The sequence below is a fragment of the Acomys minous genome (assembly GCF_964271855.1).
Source record: "Acomys minous genome assembly, chromosome: 6".
Lineage (NCBI taxonomy): Eukaryota > Metazoa > Chordata > Mammalia > Rodentia > Muridae > Acomys > Acomys minous.
In genome coordinates, this window is record NC_140487.1 from 91,994,171 (window position 1) to 92,013,545 (window position 19,375).

Below are 19,375 nucleotides of genomic sequence, written 5' to 3' on the forward strand. Positions count from 1 at the left end.
GGGGTTTAAGGTTTACCGCCTGTATTGTCCTTGGCTGGTGCCTTAGTTTGAGCGGGACCCCTGAGCCCAAATCTGCCTATCATAATGTTTTACTTGTAGGCTTCTAGGACCCTCTGGATCCTTCTACTTTGCCATTCTCCCATGCTTCTCAGAAATGATCATAATGAGTGAGTTAACCCAGAAGCAGAAAGACTCAAATGGTATATACTCACTTATATCTGCATATTAGCCCAAGGGGCATGTCCCACGAAAGCCTTCACTTACCAGGAAACTGAGACAGAGGGGAGGACATTCTAGTGGGATTCTAGATGTAAGGACATTTCCAAAGAGGTTTAACTGAGGAAGAAAGACTTAGCTTGAACATGAGCAGAACTATCACACCATCTGGGGTTCTAGGATGAATAAAACATAAAAAAAAAAAGAGAGAGAGAAAAGAAAGAAAAGGAAAGGAAACCAGAAGAGTACCAACATTCAGCATTCACCTCTCACTGTTTCCTGTTTGCAGATACAAAAGTGTCCAGCTACCTCAAGCTCCTGCTTTGCTGGAGTAGCTTTGTAGAGTGGTTTTTTTCCACAGTAGCAAATAAATAAATAAATATGTAAACAACCAAACAAATATTTTTCAACTATTATTATAAACTGATGCTGGAGTGGGATTGTTGTTTGGAAAGATCTGATTATGTTGTTTTCAAAGCCACCTGAATTATTTTGTAGGATGAGTGCTGAAGAGTTTGGAGTTGTGGTCTAAGATATCCCTGGGACATGGTAAGTCTCGAATAATGGCCTCTTTCGATGGGAGTTTAGAACATCAGAAGGCTGACAGAAATGCACACAAAGGAGACAGGGTTGAAGTTTTAGAAGGGAAAGGGGTCCTATTAAGAATTGGGCTAGAGTCCATTAACATTACATCCTGACAAAAAATCTGGGTGCATTCTATCGATACCCCCAGAATCTAAGTGAGGCTGAACTAAAAAACAAAACAAAACAAAACCAGCAATGGACTAAGTCGCTTAGTGGAGGAAGTTTAAAGACAGCATAATGTCCAGGCTTTTGCATAGTTGTTGCTTATGGCTTTTTATAATGAAAGAGACCAGAATTGCACAGGGAAATGCAATTTAGTAAGAAAAGCTGTGTGAGCAAATTTTAAAGTTTACATGCAAAGATGTTGGCTGACATCATCACAGAGAAACCTGGAAATCTTCACTCAGACAACAGAAATGATGTCCTGAAGACAAGACACCAAGCAACAAAGGCTCAAGCTTTTGAAAAATGCAAATTCACTTACAAAGAGAGCCTAAACTGAGAATGACGCTAGAGAGGTCTCCTGCCTGAAAACAAACTGCAGGGAAGTGTACTCCTCCCAGAGTCAGTCACCAGGGCACACAGAGTCACTATTGCTGTGCCAGATGGAAGCTAGGTGACACCTTGAGCTGGCAGAAGACTGGCAACGCTGTCCACGTGGTTCTATAGGCATGCAAAAATGCAGCATTATAGAGTCTTGGGGACTTGCACCAAGCTTCTAGAACGCTGCTCAGCTCAGAGGATCTGTGGAGGAGTGAGTCAGAATTTCCTGCAGGAAGGCCCAGAGAGGCCATTGCTTAAAGTTGTAAAGGTGAAGCCAACGTTGCAATGAAGACTGCAAGATGGTGGCAATGCTGGGACATCCACCAAGGAAAGCTACATGTACAAGGTAGAGCTATCCCAGGAGAGAAGCTCCAGTAGAGCTGCAGAGGTGAGGCTACTGAAATCCACTGGAGCCCAATGATGCCACAAGTCCCAGACGCCGGATGAAAACTATATGATTTACCATTTGGGTCAGTCTTTCCCACTCTCTTTTGGAATAAGAATCTTGACTTTTTGCCCTCGTATTTTGTAAGCACATGGCTTGCTTTCTAACTCACAGGCTCTGGCAGTTAGGTTACCTTTAGTTTCAGAAAAGACTTTTGACTTGGGGCTTTTGAATAACGTTAGAACTGTTAGGATTCTTGGGAACTCTTAGAAATTAACTAAGAGCATTTTTTCATGATAAGGTGGCCATGGGACTTAGAGGTGAAATATCATGCTTTAAAAGTGCTGTGTTTGAATTTCGACATGGCGTGGAGTGGACGTGCGATGGCTAATCTTCACTGTGAGCTTTACTTAAGACACAAGCACCAACAAGACACAAATCTGGGTATGTCTGTGATGGTGTTTCCTGAGAAGTTTAGGTGAGGAGGAGGAGGAGGGAAAACCCACCTGAAATGCAGGCAGGTGCATCTCGTGAGATGGGGTTCTTGACTGAATAAAAAGGCAAAAATAAGGAAGCCAGTTGAGTACCACCATTCATCAATCTCCACTTCCTAACTATGGACGCAGTGTGACCAGCTACCTCAGTTCCCTGTTGCCATGGACTGTACCCTCAAGCTGTGAACCAAAACAAATCCTACAGGTGCTCTTGTTGTGTGCTTTGTCACAGCGATGCAAAAGCAATTAACACAAGTGTCACACATTTTCCTTCATACGTTGAATGAGAGGGTAAAATGTGACAGCAGCAAGAATATTATGGAATAAGAAGCAATGCAGGGAGAAGGAAGGACAATTATGGGTAATGGGACAATAAATTCACCCCATTAAAGTACCTCATATACATGTATCAAAATGTCATAATTAAGCTTACTCTATTGTGTAAGTAATAGATGAAAATTTTTGAGAAAATGTCTGAGTGACAAATCCCTGCTGGAGACTAAAGGACCTTGATCCTATCGTCAACAATTGTGTGTGTGTGTGTGTGTGTGTGTGTGTGTGTGTGTGTGTGTGTGTGTAATATTTGATCTCATTAATCTTATTCCTTAATCACTCCAGGGATGGAGCAACTGTAAACTCTACTAAGCAGACACATAGGGCTAGAGGCAAGACAAGACACATGGCTCAAATCTTCCCATCGTGAGATTCAGGCAAGACCTGTTGAGTGCAGGTTCTCCCGGTTGGAACCATCCAGAATCACACCTATTAAGGACCTGTGCTTTTTCTTCAAAGTCAACCAAATACAGGTTCTAAAGCATTTCCCACTGCATACTCAGACCTCTGCAGCATCCAGAAACTACAGTGTCTGCGACAGAAAATTAAGAGCCCTCCAACCAGAAAATAAGACCTAGAATTTGATTGGTTTTCCCACCATCCTTGCAAGGTTAAATTGCACTAAAACTCTGGCCCTGACACTTTTTCTTTACATTCCACACTCTCTCGCTCTCCATTCTCATTTCTTCCCACTGTCAATTGAAGTCCTACTATAAACCAAGCAGGACACCAAGAGCTCAACTTCCAGAAACACCACGTAGATCCCCAAGGTCCTCACTGCCATCCCCTCGGAAGCCTTGGGTAACTCTCAAGAATAAAGTTGGCGTGTGAACCCCTTCTCTCATAAACTCAGAACTCAAAAAGCTGGTGGTCACTTTAATAATCCGAGACCGTACTGGCTCCAGTACTATCTCTCCTTTCCCCACTGGCTTATCTGCCAAAACCCCAGCATGCCTTTGGTCAAACTTACCCAATTTACCACATGAGCTGAATTCTGACTCTTTGGTCCCAGAATCTCTAACCTCACCCAACCCTAATGCCTGAAGCTCATTCTTGGCCCCACTTGAAAGGCCTTTCAGACTAAATAAAAGCCATCTTCTGCCCCCATTGCATAGAAATCAAGACCCATGGGTATGTCCACCCTGACCACAAAGTGCCATTATCAGAGTCCAGTAAGGGCTTGCCTCACTGTCCTCATCAAGGTTTCTCCAAAGTCCACTCCAAAAAACACAGCCGTCAGAAAACACACCCAAGAAAGTGGTCAGGAAGCAACCAATCTGAATTATTTACTGTCCCATGGAAGCCAGCCAGCAGATTCTGGCCACGCAGACACTGAGAAAATATTTATGTGGGTCCTGATGGATGCTTGGCCAGGAAGACTGCCCACTGTCATCCTTTCTTCCTGCTGATAAGGCAAAGTTACATGTCAGACAGCTCATGGAAAAGCTGGGCAGAAAGTTCTGGCATCTGATCAGAACGGGGTATGTGTCTACAGCACTTAGTTCCAAGGCCCGTCTTTGCTACCAGCTAGGGCTGCCCTCCCAGGGTCTGAGTTCCTGGGTTTGTGCCATCATGGCATAGGCCAAACAAGCCCAAGAACTTTGTGATACTATGAGATTGCAACTTCGACAGAATCAAATGTATTCTCCAGATCCACCACCATGATGCCGTTGGTTCATCACGGAGCTATTTTTCTTGGCATCCTGAAAACGTTCCTGGAATTCCACCATCCTAGGATTTTTCTTTCCACTGATTCAGTTTCCGTAACCAGATGGGAGAACTCCATCTGGGAGCAGAAGATCTGAGCTTAAAATATAAGAGTAAAATAGAAGTTGGGGAGGGGGGGGTAGTTGAAGCAATGTTAATTTGTGTATCCCATAAGAAAGCAAAGCTTGATACGGAGCCACGATGAAATGCCCTGGGGCTTGTCCTTAAAGCCACCCTGAGGCCTAATCTACGCCCCGAGATGTCACCATAAGGCAGCATCAGGTCGCCTACAATGCTGGTCTTATTTCTGAACTGCTTCCTCTGTTTCCTCTTCCCTCTCTGTCCACCAGTCTCCTCAGCCACGGAGTTCCATCCTTATCTGTAGTCACCTTATGTTCTTGAAGGAGTTCTATCCTCCACAGATCCCCCTTCCCTGTGAACAACCTTGCCACGCAGGTCGCTGAAGTACCAGTGATGGGTTACAGACACAGGAAAAGGTTCAAGAACCCAACTTCTTACAACCATTTTCTGAACTCAAGGATTCCTGACAGCTTCTCAGAGATTTTTCATGCCACCCAGCCCTGGTTTTTCTGAGCAGGAAGCACTCCCAGCCTTCCTACCCCTTCAAAACTGTACTCCTCTGGGAAGTTTCCATTTGAAGGTATAATTTGGTAACCATTGAGAAGTAAAAAATCTGGTAACCTATACTGGATAAATGCATCCAATTACTGTTTCCTCAATAAATTATGGACTCGCCTACCCCATGGTGGATATCCTCCCAGCATACTTCATGTGACAAACACATTCCTTTGAGCCACTCAATGAATGAACAGCTCACATCTATTCGACGCTAAATATTGTGCAAGGACTCAGTGAGACAGTCTGCTAAGAAGACAAGCTCCACCTCCCCCAGGGACCAAAGGTCCCCCACATGATAGCTCAGAACAAGACCTGCTTCCAGCCTCTTACACCCTGCCCAGTCCTATTACTTTCTCCTAGTCACTGCCTCATTCATGGAACTGTGACATTTCATTGTAGGATAGCAGAGCCAAAGAGTCCGTAAAACCAGACAGGGTACAAAATGTTAAAAGGACTGAGTTTTATACTCTAGGCCCCCACCTTGAGAGTCATGCTTTGCGGTAAGGCCGTATGGTCCAGGATCACATCTTGAGACATTCTGATATAGGGCCCTGTTATTTTAAAGTCAAAGATGCAGAAAGTCAGGGTAAGACAGAGCAGTACCCATACATTCTGAGACACCAGATAATAAACACAGTGCACTAGTTAATATCATTGTCTCTAGAATCCTGTCCAGAGCACCGATAGGTCAGCTGTGTTCAGTTCTCTTTTGTTCCAACAAGGAAATAGACCGAGAAACACAAAATAACCTCTAAGGTCACAGCCTTAAATTGGTTTAATATAAAGTCATATTCAGATCACTTTAATTCTATAGTCACTTTTCAGGGACTTCAGCTGTTTAAAAGGGGGAAAAATTCAAGGAGCAAATGACTGCTACTGGCTATTTTTAAGATTAGCCACAATTAGAATGTCAGTCACCCCCAAGGAAGTTGCATGTTAAAACTCTTTATTCATAAAAGAAGAAAAATAAATAAAACCCAGTGTGCTGCAGTGGTCTGACAAAGAAGCACAGCTGAGGTTTCTTACAGGGAAGCATGGCGATTCCCAGAGAGAGGATGCAGAAACAGGCCCTTGAAAGCTGGGAAGAGACATGAACTCTTGTGCTCCCCTTGAAGGGGAGGCCTGGTGGCACTCAGAGGAAGGCGAACCAGGCTACCACGATGAGACCTGATAGGCTGTGATCATATGATGAGAGAGGAGGTCCCCTTCTGTCACAGACCTAGGGGAAGGGAATAGGTTGAAAGAGGGAGGGAGGGGGGAATGGGAAGATACAAGTGAGGGGATAACAATCAAGATGTAATCTGAATAAATTATTTAAAATTTAAAAAACCACCAAAAAAAGAAAGGAAGGAAGGAAGGAAGGAAGGAAGGAAGCTGGGAAGAACCCAGAGGCAGGAGAGAGGGTCTCCACAGAAGATGACCCAAACTAAAAGGCTGTGAAAGATTGTTTGTTTTTTTGTTGTTATTGTTGTTTTTTGAGGTTTTTTTTTGTTTTGTTTTGTTTTGTTTTGTTTTGTCTGTGAAGCAGCTGGTAGATGGGGAAACTGACATGATACAGGAAGAAAGCTGAAGGGTGTTAGGGGAAAGGAAAGATGCTTTATATTTAAAGCACAGGCATCACTTTTTAAAAATTCAGCTAGAAAAACAACATCTTATAAGTCAATGTAGTCTCTAAGCATGAAGAAATTTGTATGGCCACTTTATAACTTACAGTATTATTCTTAATAATAATAACTGCCCGTATGTATCAGGCATAAAGCTCAAATTGATTTTCTCTCTGAATATCCATCCTGTGAGTGGGATAAGGTAGAGGAAGGTTGGTTCAAGAGTCTTGTGACTGTCCCTTCTGGGCCCAGGGCTGATCCTCAGGAATGCCCGTCCAGGTCCTGAGCTCTGGGCCAGCATGGGCTGGAGATGCTGAGCCTGGCTTGCTGGCCTGGGTGGAAGTCCGGAGCAGCTGCTCAGTCTCATCTCACTTTGAGATTGTAAAATCCTGCGACTCAGCAGCAAGGCTGGCTGCCTGCTGGGGCTGATGAGCTGAGCCGTGGGTGGTCAGGAATGTTTCAGGACTTCCTGGGCCCAGTGTTCCAAGTCTAAGTGTCTGGATTAATGATCCATCCCCAGGAGAGAGAGCCGAAGCCCTGACGCCAGGCAGCGCGGGGCATCGATTCGACTTTATACTCCTAGTTTGCGTTCAGCTGAGGCGTCCCAGGTGGGCTGCATTCTAATAATTAACAATCCCTGAGCCCTAGTGCGTGAGTGATCTGGGGGAGAAGAAGTCTCTGGTGATGGCTGATAGGAGTGGACACCCCAAGACATATGCATGGGCTCCTAGCAGACCACCATGCCCACCTAGCCAACACATTGATCGCCCCTGGATTTTGTACATTTGGTGAATGGGATCTCACCTTTGAGCGTCATTAAGCTTTTATGGGGACAAAGCATGAATAAGTGAGGAAAATAACATCAGGAGTTGACAGAAGCCAACTCAAGTAGAAAACAATGAGTACCAGAATTCTCATTTTTCTCATCCCAACAGTACACCTCTTTCAGGGGGTGTTGAGACCCTCCCTGGGGTGACAGAAGGAAGAGGTGAGGTTTGATTTGTAATTCACAAGAGAAATTATAATAGAAGTGCTCTGTTGTTCACACACATGTTTAATGAATGCTGAATGCATATTAGTATGTTCCAGCTGCTTTCCCAGATGCTAGGGATAACAAAACATAGTCCTGACATCATGAACATTTAGTCATGGCAAAGGGAAAGTGTCATGTAGCAGAGAAAATTGGCAGGCAAACTCTGCTCATTAGCATGTCAGGGTACAATAGTCAATAAGGTTGGTGCATTGAACACACCAGAGCATAGTGTGCACAGAGTAGCAAAGCAGGAATGAGCAATTTCACTAAAAGCCAAAGGTGCAGGTAATAATGGAGAGATGGAAGAAGCTTCAGAGAAAAGCTAACCCCAGGTGGAAATTTAACAGGAGAAATGGATGTTCACTGGATCAATGGGAAATGGAGATTGCAGGGATGGCATCTTCTATGAGGAGGAGGAGGAGGAGGAGAACGAGGAAGAGGAGGAAGAGGAAAGAGGCATCTGGGTAAAGGCATAAAACTGGTTGGGGCTGTTGAGTTGTCTGCAGAGCAGGATTTGAAATGAGACACACTGGCCCACATTGTAATCCCAGCAGTTGGTAGGTATAGGCAAAAGGATCAGGAGTCTGAGGGGAGTCTGGGTCGGGGATGCTAATACGCATACCGTGGGACATGAGTCTAGAACAGTTCTCTGTTGGAACAAGGGGCTAGGATTTATCCTGAGGGTGTCAAGTGAGGAAACAACATGGTTAGAATTCTGCTTGAGGAAACTCTGTGTAGGCTGAGCATGTGCTGAAGAGGAAAGAGAAAGGAGCAGACAGCATTTGGGTAGCGAGAGATAGTGCTGACCTGATTTTGTCACTTTTACCACAAAAGGCACCAAAGTTTTGTCTGGTCTGGAAAAGTCTGTCTTAGGGATTTTCTTATTGGAAAAGCAGTGTGCCCCATGGTTGTCAGCTGATGCTAAATCTGGATGTGGACTACTTCCACCTTCCTCTGATTTGAGAATAAGTCACAATATTCTTACCTCTCTTATAAACTTCTCCCAAATCACAGGTTTTTTTCCATAGCGGAATGCCCTCCTATTCCCAATACATATGGAGAAAGTCCTTCTGTTGCTAACCTTAGCTAACTCCAGAAGATATGACTTCCTTTTCCATTCAAGACTAAGCGTGGGGCAGCTGAGCATCTAAGGTGGGCTGGCATTGCTAGGCTCCGAGGACGCAACCTTTGCCTCACCTCAGTGGTTTCAAGAGCAAACTCGCAGCCCAGCATTTCATAGATGACCACTAGCTGACCTCCATAGCTCATACTCACCCTTCTGTTTATTACCTCAACCTCAAGGCACTTACTATCTCATAAATATCCTGCAGTATTTATTTTCAGATGCAAATGTCTTTTCTTATCAAGATGCTGATTCTCACATTCTAACCCAAGTAGTAGCAAAGTTAGCAAGCGAGAAGTAAAATTCTCCTCTCTGATTCCCTCTCAACTGTCTAATAAACTCTAATGCCCAGAAATAACACTGCTTTTGGGAGACACCCTTGTAGATTCTCTTAAATGTTTTCTCTGCCTTTTGTAAATTCTTAACCTGTTCTTCAAGACTCCTCATGGCAGCGGTTCTCGAGCTGTAGGTCACGGCCCCTTTGGAGGGCACCTATCAGATATTTATACTACGATTCATGACAGTAGCGAAATTACAGTTATGAAATATCAGTTAAGATAATTTAATGGCTGAGGTCACCACAACATGAGGAACTGTACTAAAGGTCACAGCATTAGGAAGATTGAGAACTACTGTGTTATAGAGCCAACAAGATGATCCATGAGTTAAGGCACTTGTCACCAAGCCTAATAATCTGATCCCAGGGACCTATGAGATATAAAAACCTACTCCTGTAACTTGGTTGACATACATACATACATACACACACACACACACACACACACACACACACACACACACCCTAAAATAATAAAAAATTTGATGGCTCATTATCAGGATGAATTCCTTCCTCAATGAATTCTCTTTGACCCAGCAAATGCTGGTTGTGGCATTTGACACTCAGCACTGAAGTCATGTGTCCTCGTCCCGTGCTGCCATCAGATTACAAGTGATGCTGTAGTCTGAAATGGAAAGCTCTGTGATGACATGGCTCTAGTCACTGTTATAGTCACAGTGCCTTGTGTGTAGTAGACAATACACATCTATAAGATATGTGAATGCATAGACTGATGGATGGCTTCGTGGATGGAAGGAAGGAAGGAAAGAAGGAAGGAAGGAAGGAAGGAAGGAAGAAAGGAAGGAAGAAAGGAAGGAAGGATGGATTGATGGCATTCCTGTGAGACTCAGCAGAGTACCTGTAAGGGGATAAGGTTGACACCAGACAATGAAAAGGATCTCCGCTGAGAATTAGAAGCCTGGACGAGTGTCTCACTCTGCCTTCTACTTGCATTGCTTTTGTGAGCTCCTCAGCCTTTCTAACATTCCATTTCCCCACTGGAACTGAAAAGTGGGGCTGAGTAATTCTCCAAAAGCCTCTCCAACGGATGCTCCAGAATGCTCAGTTGGCGGTGACCCAGCACCCCTATTTCACACCTCTATAATTACCCACCTGCATGCCTTTTATTATAGAGATTGGGGGTTGGGGTTGGGCTCGTTAAATGAAGGGCAAAAGGAAATTGCTGGCTTGCCAAAATGACATTGCTGGCATTAACTAGATTAATGTCTGAAATGAGAAGCCCACAAAGGCGAAAACCAAAACAGAGAAGCAAAACCAAAACAGAGAAGCGACCATAACTTCCGCTGGGAGCTTTGTGGTCACCTGCTCCAGGCTGTCTGACCCACAAAATCAACCTATCCTTACAGGAGAGGTCACAAAAATCACTGCTGTCCTCCCAAATCTCAGTGACCTAAAGAGAATGATCCCAGGCTAAGGACTTAAGAGCTATGCAGGTGACGAGACAACATGCAGAGCATGAAGCTGGGACCGGAGAGACAATCCTGAGGGGTCTCCAGTTCCTGAGATTTAGAGAAGAAGTCTCTAAGCTGAGTGATGGGTTGTTCTGTAGAACAGTTTCAGAACAGAGCATTCTGGGTAAAGGGGGAGGAAGATGAAGACAGAGGCATGAAGGGGAGTGGTGCACAGCTGAAGCATAGAGGGACAACACTATTTCACTAGAGCTTCTTTTGGTCATACACCTACTTTAAGATAAAGAGTACAAGCACTGTATCTCAAGACATCTCAAGAAGTGCAATGCTAGTCCCCTCCCCCTCCCCCCCCATACCAAGTCAGAGTGCTAACAAACGCAAGCATTGACTGAGGAGTCATGGGAGGAAGCTGCTGCCAGGTCTTTTCTGAGACACAAAGCAGACTGTGGGAGACAAGATCAACACATTGGCCAGTTTGCAGTATTGACACTCAGGAAGAGATGCTATGATTCTAAGGTAGAGGACCGGCCTGGCCATGGGTCCCCACTGCTCCAGTGGTTGTAAGACCTCCGCTTACCTCCCTTCAAAGGGTCTGCTCTGGCCAGATTGGGAATGGAAGGATATAGCACTAGCATACAGGGAAGCATCCTCTAGTTGACTCTTCTGTAAAGATGACATACTTTACATACCCATCCTCGTTTTCTTCTCAGAGGAGCACAGAGAGTCTAAGAAACTAACCAGGGATGCTTCCCTACGTCTCCACAGCGGACAGCTACCAGTGCTAGCCTCTGCACTAAGATCTAAATCCCTGCCCCCAGCCCCACACAGCCTGCCATTTGGACCCTGCCTTGGCCCTGTGCACACATACTTTCTGGTTGTGCTGTGGATCCATCCATCAGTGGATGACCTTTGGTTAAAAGCCACAACCTCTGTAATGCCTTGAACTGTTAGACACCAGAGCTGTCACATCCACAGCTCAGGGGGCCATTCTCAACAGGACTTACAGTGCCGGCTGCTTTCACCAGGGTCATCTGGGATGTTTTCCTTCTGACGAGCGACAATCTAATGACATAACCACAGATGTAGGATTGAGTATATGTCATGGTACAAGGCCGCCTGTCACCTTCTCAAAACCTCAACAAGCTACACACAGGCCCAGGCCACGAGCCCATGCATGGGTCAGTCCTGGTCAGGATCACCCATGCCAGACTAGGTCACCGGATATTAATCATTGCCAAAAGTGCAGTTAAACTAAAAGCCAATTCATTAAAGATTAAGCTTCACCTCCTTACCCCTCAGGGAAGGGGAGCTGTGCCTGGGTAGCCATGTCCTGTTCTGGGAGGTCATGGGCTGTGAGAGTTTTCTCAGAGAGCCTACAGTGAGGAGTTGGGTGGCCTGGGTTCCAGTTGTGACTCCACTTTCAACTTGCCTGGGGAACACTGGGGCAGTTCTGCATTCAGAGTTCTGATTGCCTCCCTAGGTAAGTTACCTCCGGAGGTAAATGGAGAAACCGTCACTGGGTTTGCCATCCTGAGGACAATAAACACGGTTGCCCTTCTCACTCTGGAGCCCCAGGTTTTCCAGTTGCTGTTGCAATACTGAGGCCATGGAGAGTTGGCAGTGAGTCACCACTCTTCCCTGAGGTATAGAGGGCAGGGTCTCAGACCTTCCCTCCTTGATTCCCCATACTAAATAGATTGCATTGCTCACCCTAAAAGCATGCCCGCTTTGTTCTCTGGAAACCAGCCAGAGTCAAATCTTCAGCAAAGTCCTCTGAGTTCATTCATCCACAAGGAAAAAGTTCCCCCTCTGATCTATTCCAGGAATCTCCCTTTGGATTATGCCATCCTCGTGAGGTCTGCCAAACCGAAGCTTTAGAACTTAGTGAGGACAGAGCCTTCACAAATCAAGACCCAGTGTTGAAGAAGTGATGTAATACAGAAGGAAGCAATCAGTGGCCAACACTGAACGTCACGAGCTGTATATGTGGCAGGTGATGTGACCGCCTCAGAGTTATACTGGTGTCCCTATATGGAACTGGCACCGTTAGCATACTGAATTGCAACGAGCAGATTCTTTTAGGGTGGGATGTGTGACGCAGTTAAGGAAGACACTGAGATTGGGAACTGAACCTCATCTTGAACTATTTCACAAAATGAGTCTAATCACTTCTCTGTCTGTAGGTGGCAGCACTGTCCCCTTTCTTTCTCCAAGAAGAACCTTGATTTTTCAGTTGAGAACAAGTGCCTCAAGAGGGTAAAGTACAGAGATAAAAATGAGATAAACTCGCCCCAGAGCAAACATCCTCACATGTGTAAAATGTAACAAATACGAATTCACAAAACTTCGGAAGCCTTGCTCTTCCAAGTATCTAGCAAGGTTCTACAAATCACCAAAGGTTTTCTAAGGAACCACTGTACAGAGTCGCAGCCTGGAAACTCTTGAGCAAGAGAGGTGCTACATGTAACCTTCTAAAACAGCAACCTTTTCCCCAGGCTGTTCTGCACAAGTGACTCGCCTCAGGGCTTTTCACAGACTTTGCCTCCAGCTCACACGTGCTGTGTCCTCACTATGTGCCCTGAACACTGCTAAGCTGGTCACCTACACTGTGTCATGCCCTTGTGGCCCATGCTCCTCATCTCGGACTTTACTGTGAGACAACAATGGATTGAGGAGTCAGCCTTGGGCTGGGGATGTAGCTTCATTTGTAGAGTGCTTGCCTAGCATATAGGAAGCCTTGCTTTTGACCTCAAGAACTGCATAAACAGTGGAATCTTCTAAGTCCAGCACTCAGGAGGCAAGAGGCAAGAGGACTGAGAGTTCAAAGTCACCCTGGGCTAATAGAAAGTTCTAGGCCATCCTAAAATACATGAGACTCAGATAAGCAATAACAACAACAAAAGGCATTAACTTCCCAGACTAGCCACTTATTTACCTTACACAAGTGGGAAACTGAAGAAGATAGAGCCTGCCATTCAAGGTCACGTGGTAGAAGTTATACGAACAAGGCAAGGGACTGGCCACTAGTGCAGGACTGGTGGGGCGGGTGAGGTAGGGCCAGAGTAGGCTCGCATCCAATAGCCCCCTTTGAATAGTGTGGCCACTCTCTAAGAAAATCTTGGGGAAAGAGTCTGGCATGTCCTGCAGCCACTGCAAGTGCTGCACCGAGCAAGCCATTTGGCTTCATCAAGTCTCTTCATTTTTCCTAGCATCCCCCAGGTGGGTAGACACCATCGGATGAGATAGTGCTGGAAAAATGCTTTTAAAAGTCTAAACGCTATCTTACAGGTGATATTATTAATTATTATTATTATCACTACTATTATCCCTCATCATCTTTCATGGTTATTAACCACCTGTTAGCCGCTATGGTTCTGTCATTTAGGAATTCCTTAGCGCCCTTCATGGACCTGTTTATACTCCCAGTCAGCAGCACCTTCCCTAGCTTTTGATTCCCCAGCCAAGGCCAAGTTTCTACAGGATAACTCCTCAGATTTAAATGGATTTTTCAGTCTCTTTTGTGTCCATCATGACCAGTTGAACTCTTTGCAATACAGTTTCACCTCCTTCTCTGGGCTGGGAGAGAATCCCAAGGAGCAGAAGGAAGATATAGATTTTTCCATTCCCAATCCACGACCTTCACACCCAGAAGGCCTGGGTGGGAGGAGACTAAGCGGAACTCCTTAACCATCTCAGCTAAGCTGAGACCAGCGTCCAAACCCTGCTGCCCCGAAGAATGCTCAAGATCCAGGCTACCATTTGTTCTCCAAGCCAAGTATCCTCTTCACATGAGAAGCAAGGGACAAGGCAACCTTCCTCAAATGCAAAACATGGAGGGAGTGCACTTGACTCAGAATGTACTCTGGTCTGTGTTCTACAGATCTCAGGTTCAGTTAGACAGTATGATCGCTGCTTTCAGGAAGTTCATCGATAAATGAAGCCAAAGCGTAAGCAAACTCCAAACACAGTGACATTGGTTAAAGTCTTCAATAGAAAATTCGTGGAAAGTAGAACTTTAGGCAAGGTCCTGATTGCCCTCACTTGAAAAGACCTGGGAAGTCCTCAAGGCTGGAGAGATGCCTCGTTTGATGAAGTGTTTAATGTGCAGCCGTGACAATCTGAGTTTAGTCTCCAGCACCTGGCAGGGGAGAAGCCATGTGTGCAGAGAGTCTGTCCCCAGCTCTGGAAAGGCAGAGACGAATAGATCCATGGGACTTTGTCCAAGGCAGCCAGCCTAGCCAAGTTGGTGAGCTCCAAGTTCAATGAAACCCTTGCTTCAGAAAACAAGGTAGAAAGCAATTCAGGAAGACATAAAATGTCAAACTGAGTACACACACACACACACACACACACACGCACACACACACACACACACACACAGACACACACACACACCCAAAGAGATAGAGAGACAGACAGAGAGAGAGAGAGGCATACACACAGAAACAAAAGAATGCTAAGGATTTCTGAATTAGGCAGACCATGAACAAATACACAGAGTATTCATGGTTGGACAGTGCAGAGAACAGAGAGGACCTCCTAGGGTCTACCTGCAAGGAAACACTGCTTGGTTCAGTCTGGCCATCAAAAACACTGACAGCCTCCCTCCCCACCTCACCCCCATTTCCTGTTCTTCAGAAAACAGCCTAGTGACAACTCTGACTACATCTAAAGAACTCTCTGGCTCCCTTAGACAAGGCTTTCAGGTTTCTCCCCAAGGACACAAAGGATCCAGGCATCACTTTATCCCATCTTTAGACCAGTGCTGACTATTCATCAATGCCGTAGGTCTCAGAACAGGCCTCTCTGAATAAGTCTCCTCAGACACAGCCTGCCTCTTTCCTTTGACTACCCTTCCATCACAGCTGAGAGAACCTTACCTTATCAGTCAGAAGCAGGGGTGGGAGTGAATCCCAGCCCGCCAGCCCCCTCCCCTCCACTCCCCTCCCCTCCCCTCCCCTCTTGCTCATGCAACTGGGAAATTCAGCCCACCCAGTCCATCTGGAAAATGGAGAACACCAGACAAATTTGGGGTGATTGTAACAGTAGCATTTGCCCAGCAAATTATGCTCCACGAGCTAATTAGGAAAGGATTGTGGCCTCAGCCTTAATTAATATCTAGTCCCTAACAACTTAATCCTGGGTGAAATCATAGCAAGGGTCTCACCCGAATACTGAAATTCTTTCCTCCTACAAATCACCTATATAAATACATATATTTTAATAGCAGCAATTATAAAGTTCTCTGCCAACTTCTGGGGCTGTTTAACATTCCTGGATAGAGGCCACAGCTTTTCTTTGGTCTCCTCCCTCGCCACAACCGAGGCCTAATGAATAGTCACTTGGGCAGTTCTGCGTGCCATGTAACCAGTATCTCCTACCAGTGGGTCTCAAAGAGGACTTAATAAGCAGTCTGGGAGGACGGCCTGAGGAGGTCCGCAAACCTAATCGTTAACTCCGAGGCCTAATCAGCATCTGCTTCCCACCCAGAGTCCGCCTCAGCTATGGGGCCTGGTCCCCCAAGTAATAGATGGAAAATAGGCGATTTCCTGACAGTTAGCAACCAATTTTCCACCAATTAGCTGAGAGATGGTGGTCCCTGGAGGAAAGGAGATGGTTCCAGGACAAGAAGCTGGACTGGAAGAAAGAAGATACTAACAGTGTAGAGAGAGCCAAAGCCTGAGAGCAAAGGGCACTGCGTCTCTCCCACCTTCTTCTCCTCCCCCAGGTCAGCCTCCGCCCAGATCCCTGTGAAGAAGAAATGTTTGGGAATGGCAACTGTACTGGAATCTCCTTGGGACTCTTCTCAGTGACCTGTTATGTGCTTATCTGCCTCTCATCTCTCTTCCGGGGCTAGCTAAGTGAGAGAGGTTGCCTCCCCTGCTTCTCTCCACAGTGCCCAAGTGACAGTCGCAAAATTCCTCCAAGGCCTGATTAGTTCTAGAGTCAGAATGCTGTACATTAAAAAATCCTGAATTTGGAGGCTGGACAGATGGCTCAGTGGTGATGCTAGGAGTATTTTCTTCACAATTACAAGGACCAGAGTTGGGATCCCAGCACCCATGTAACAAGATAGACACTCCCACAAACTTTTATAATCCCAGCTCAGTTTCCTTATTCATAAACCAGAGTTAATAATATGACCTGTGAGGAAGATTCCATGGACTAATGAGACGTTTCATACCTCAAGAAGTAATGTTCAATGAAAAAGTACTATTATTAATTAATAATCGGTACGAATGGCAAATATATGTCAATGGTGGGACAGAACTATATGAGAACCATCTCTGACAACCCTCTAGCTTCTGGCCTGACCCCCTCATTTCCTGTCACCCAAGTGACCATTGTCATCATTGATGATCTGGCCACCTCCCCAACATGACCTCTCTGCAGGATCCTCTGTAGTTGCACATCTCTGCACGTGAAGCCTTTTCACCTTCAGACTTGTGCTGGGTGCTGAGGACCACTACCGATTCTGCAGTACCACCACGTGACTTCAGCTGACCCTCTGGATCTTGTACCTGAGGATCTCAGAGCCATGAAGCCTTCTAGAGAACCTACCCCCATCCTTCTCCTGGCTCTCTCCTCCTGGTCTGCATGGACATCCATTGCCTCCCTCCAGGGAAGGTGTTTGATGTAGGTCAGTACTGCGCCTCTTTTGTCCTGAGAAGGCCTGAGGAGGGCAGCCTTTGGGATAAGACGATACAATCATCACCCCTGTTGGCTTTCTACATGCCTGAACTGTATTTTTTTCTGTGTATTCTCCCAGTCCTCTGCCCTTGCCTGCTGTTAGTCCTTAGAATAATCTTGTGCATTAAGAACAAGAGCCCCTTGCATCTCACCGGGGCAGCACAGTACCCTGGTGGAAGGGGTACAGATGAAGCAGCCCCAAGGGCAAGAGTACAGGAGAGCTGGCCCTGCCAACTATCTGCCATGAGGTGGCAAGGGTGCAGGGGTGAGATGCTTTGCCTGCGTCACCCTTCAGCACCTGGTGCAGTCAGCAGACCTGGCCCTGTACCTTGCCTGGGCAGCACAGAACAGCTGGCCCTTGTCGAACCAGATAGGTAGGCCCAAGGGTGAGAGCTTGGGAGAACTGGCTGGCCCCACCATTTGTCTGCCATGAGATGTTGTGGGTTCCGTTCACCATTTTCTACACCTGTGGTAGTCAAAAGAGCTGGTCCAGAGGACAGGAGAGCAAGAGAGCTTATTGTGACTCCTCATTGGCTGTAGCACTTGAAAGAGCAGGCCCTGCACCTTGCCTGGGCAGCACAACAGAGCTCGGTCTGGAGGTGGGGGTTGCAAGAGCAGGAAAGCTGACCCTGCCTCCCAGCCGATGGTCTAAGGAGGGCAGAGCAGAAGAGCTGGCCGTGGTTGCGTGGATAAGGGAGAGCCAGCACACTGACCAGCTCAGCTACTACCCAGGCCCAGATCCATGACTCTGAGTTGGCCCACCCCAAGATCTATATCATCTGGGAATGGTTGGGAGATGTGAAAGGGCCAGTCCTGTTGATCCAAAGCTGAAGGATCTCCATGACACAGGGCAACAGCGGGATAACTGGGAGGAGTCCTGATGAGGATCTAATGTTGATGCTGTCACAGAAGTCAGATCTCAAAACAGGCCAATGACTTATTGCGATGAACATTTGCAAGTGAAGATGTGTGGACGGCGGGATGGACATACAGCATGACACACTGACATATCACGGCTTCCGTGATGACGTGTTTTCTATGCCTTGATTTTGTTGTTGTTTGTTTGTTTGTTTTTTTATTTGGGAGGGAAGGTTGTAAGGACAAAAGGCAGCTATGAGAGGATGGGGAGATGAGCAAGACAGGGATGCATGATGTGAAACTCACAAAGAATCAATAAAAAGTTAAAAAAAAAAAAACAAAAAAGAGGGGTGCCTTCCCTTGACTGGAGACAGCTCTAGGCCAGATTTAAGGCTGTGAGCAAAGTTCTCTGGCTGGATTTCAGCCCCAACAGGCACCATAGCTGGGCACCTTAGTACAAGATACACATATGCAGCTCCTAGCATCATCCTCAACCCTTGCCAAGATACCCAGATAGCTCATTTTGGGGGACATGTCTTTAATTTACGGTCACATTTGTATTAAGGGAGAATAGGGTTGCTATTTGCTTCTTCTATCATGGATAGGAGACAGGACTGGGGGGGGGGCGCTCTGGGTGTCCATCCTGCTCACTGCAACATGTGAGTAGGTCTTGTCTCCAGCTGCATAGCCCCTCCCCCTCTTCGGTGTCTAGCAAGAGCTGGGTCTCTGTCCACCAGGAGTGTGCCAGCTCCTCTCCTTCCTTTCCTGTGTCTCTTTAGTCTTAATAGTCTCAGCTTCTGAGAGCCAGCCTCGAAGCTTCCTTTCCAGCCTTCTGCCCACACATAGCCACATACAGGGACCTACAACTCACTCCTTTGTACTCACTACAAGAGAATACAGCGATGGATCTCTGGAAAGAACATAGGGTCTTGGCCACTTCCAAGTTATGAAAGATGACAGAATTCCCTCTGAGCCAAGTCATGATAAATGCCTGCCCTTTGCTCTGGAGTATTTTAGACAGAGCTTGGCCACACCAAGAAAGTAATGTGTTCTGATGTCTCAGACAGAAGTAGAGCCAACTTTGGTCAAGGCAGACAATCTGGCCTTAGGGTCCAAGAACATCCCAGGGGCATTCTAGATGGCAGTAGGCTCTGAGTGCGTAGGTTAGTTTTTGTCATGTTGACACAAGTTAACATCATCTAAGAAGAGGCTCAACTGAGAAAACGCCCCTATAAGATTGGCCTGTAGTCATTTTCTTGGCTGCTGATTGATAATTAATGCGGAAGAGGAAAGCATCCCTGGGCAGGTGGTCCTAGACCATATTAGAAAGTAATAGCCAGTAAACAGCATTCCTCCATGGTATTAGCTTCAGTTCCTGCAATGACTTCCCTCAGTGGA

At 46.1% G+C, this 19,375-nt stretch overlaps 1 protein-coding gene across 3 annotated transcripts in view; it reads right to left on the minus strand.

The window, feature by feature from the left end:
- Positions 1–11,609, minus strand: part of LOC311598968 (selection and upkeep of intraepithelial T-cells protein 9-like) — a 366,712-nt gene extending 355,103 nt beyond the window's left edge. For 2 of the 3 annotated variants that reach the window (XM_084784618.1, XM_084784622.1), the window contains exon 1: positions 11,434–11,609. The gene's annotated coding sequence lies outside the window, so the exon portion shown is untranslated. Of the gene's footprint in view, positions 1–5,382; positions 5,454–11,433 lie in introns of all 3 variants that reach the window. The other variant, XM_084784621.1, reaches the window with a different exon arrangement.
- Between the last annotated feature and the right edge of the window lie 7,766 nt (positions 11,610–19,375).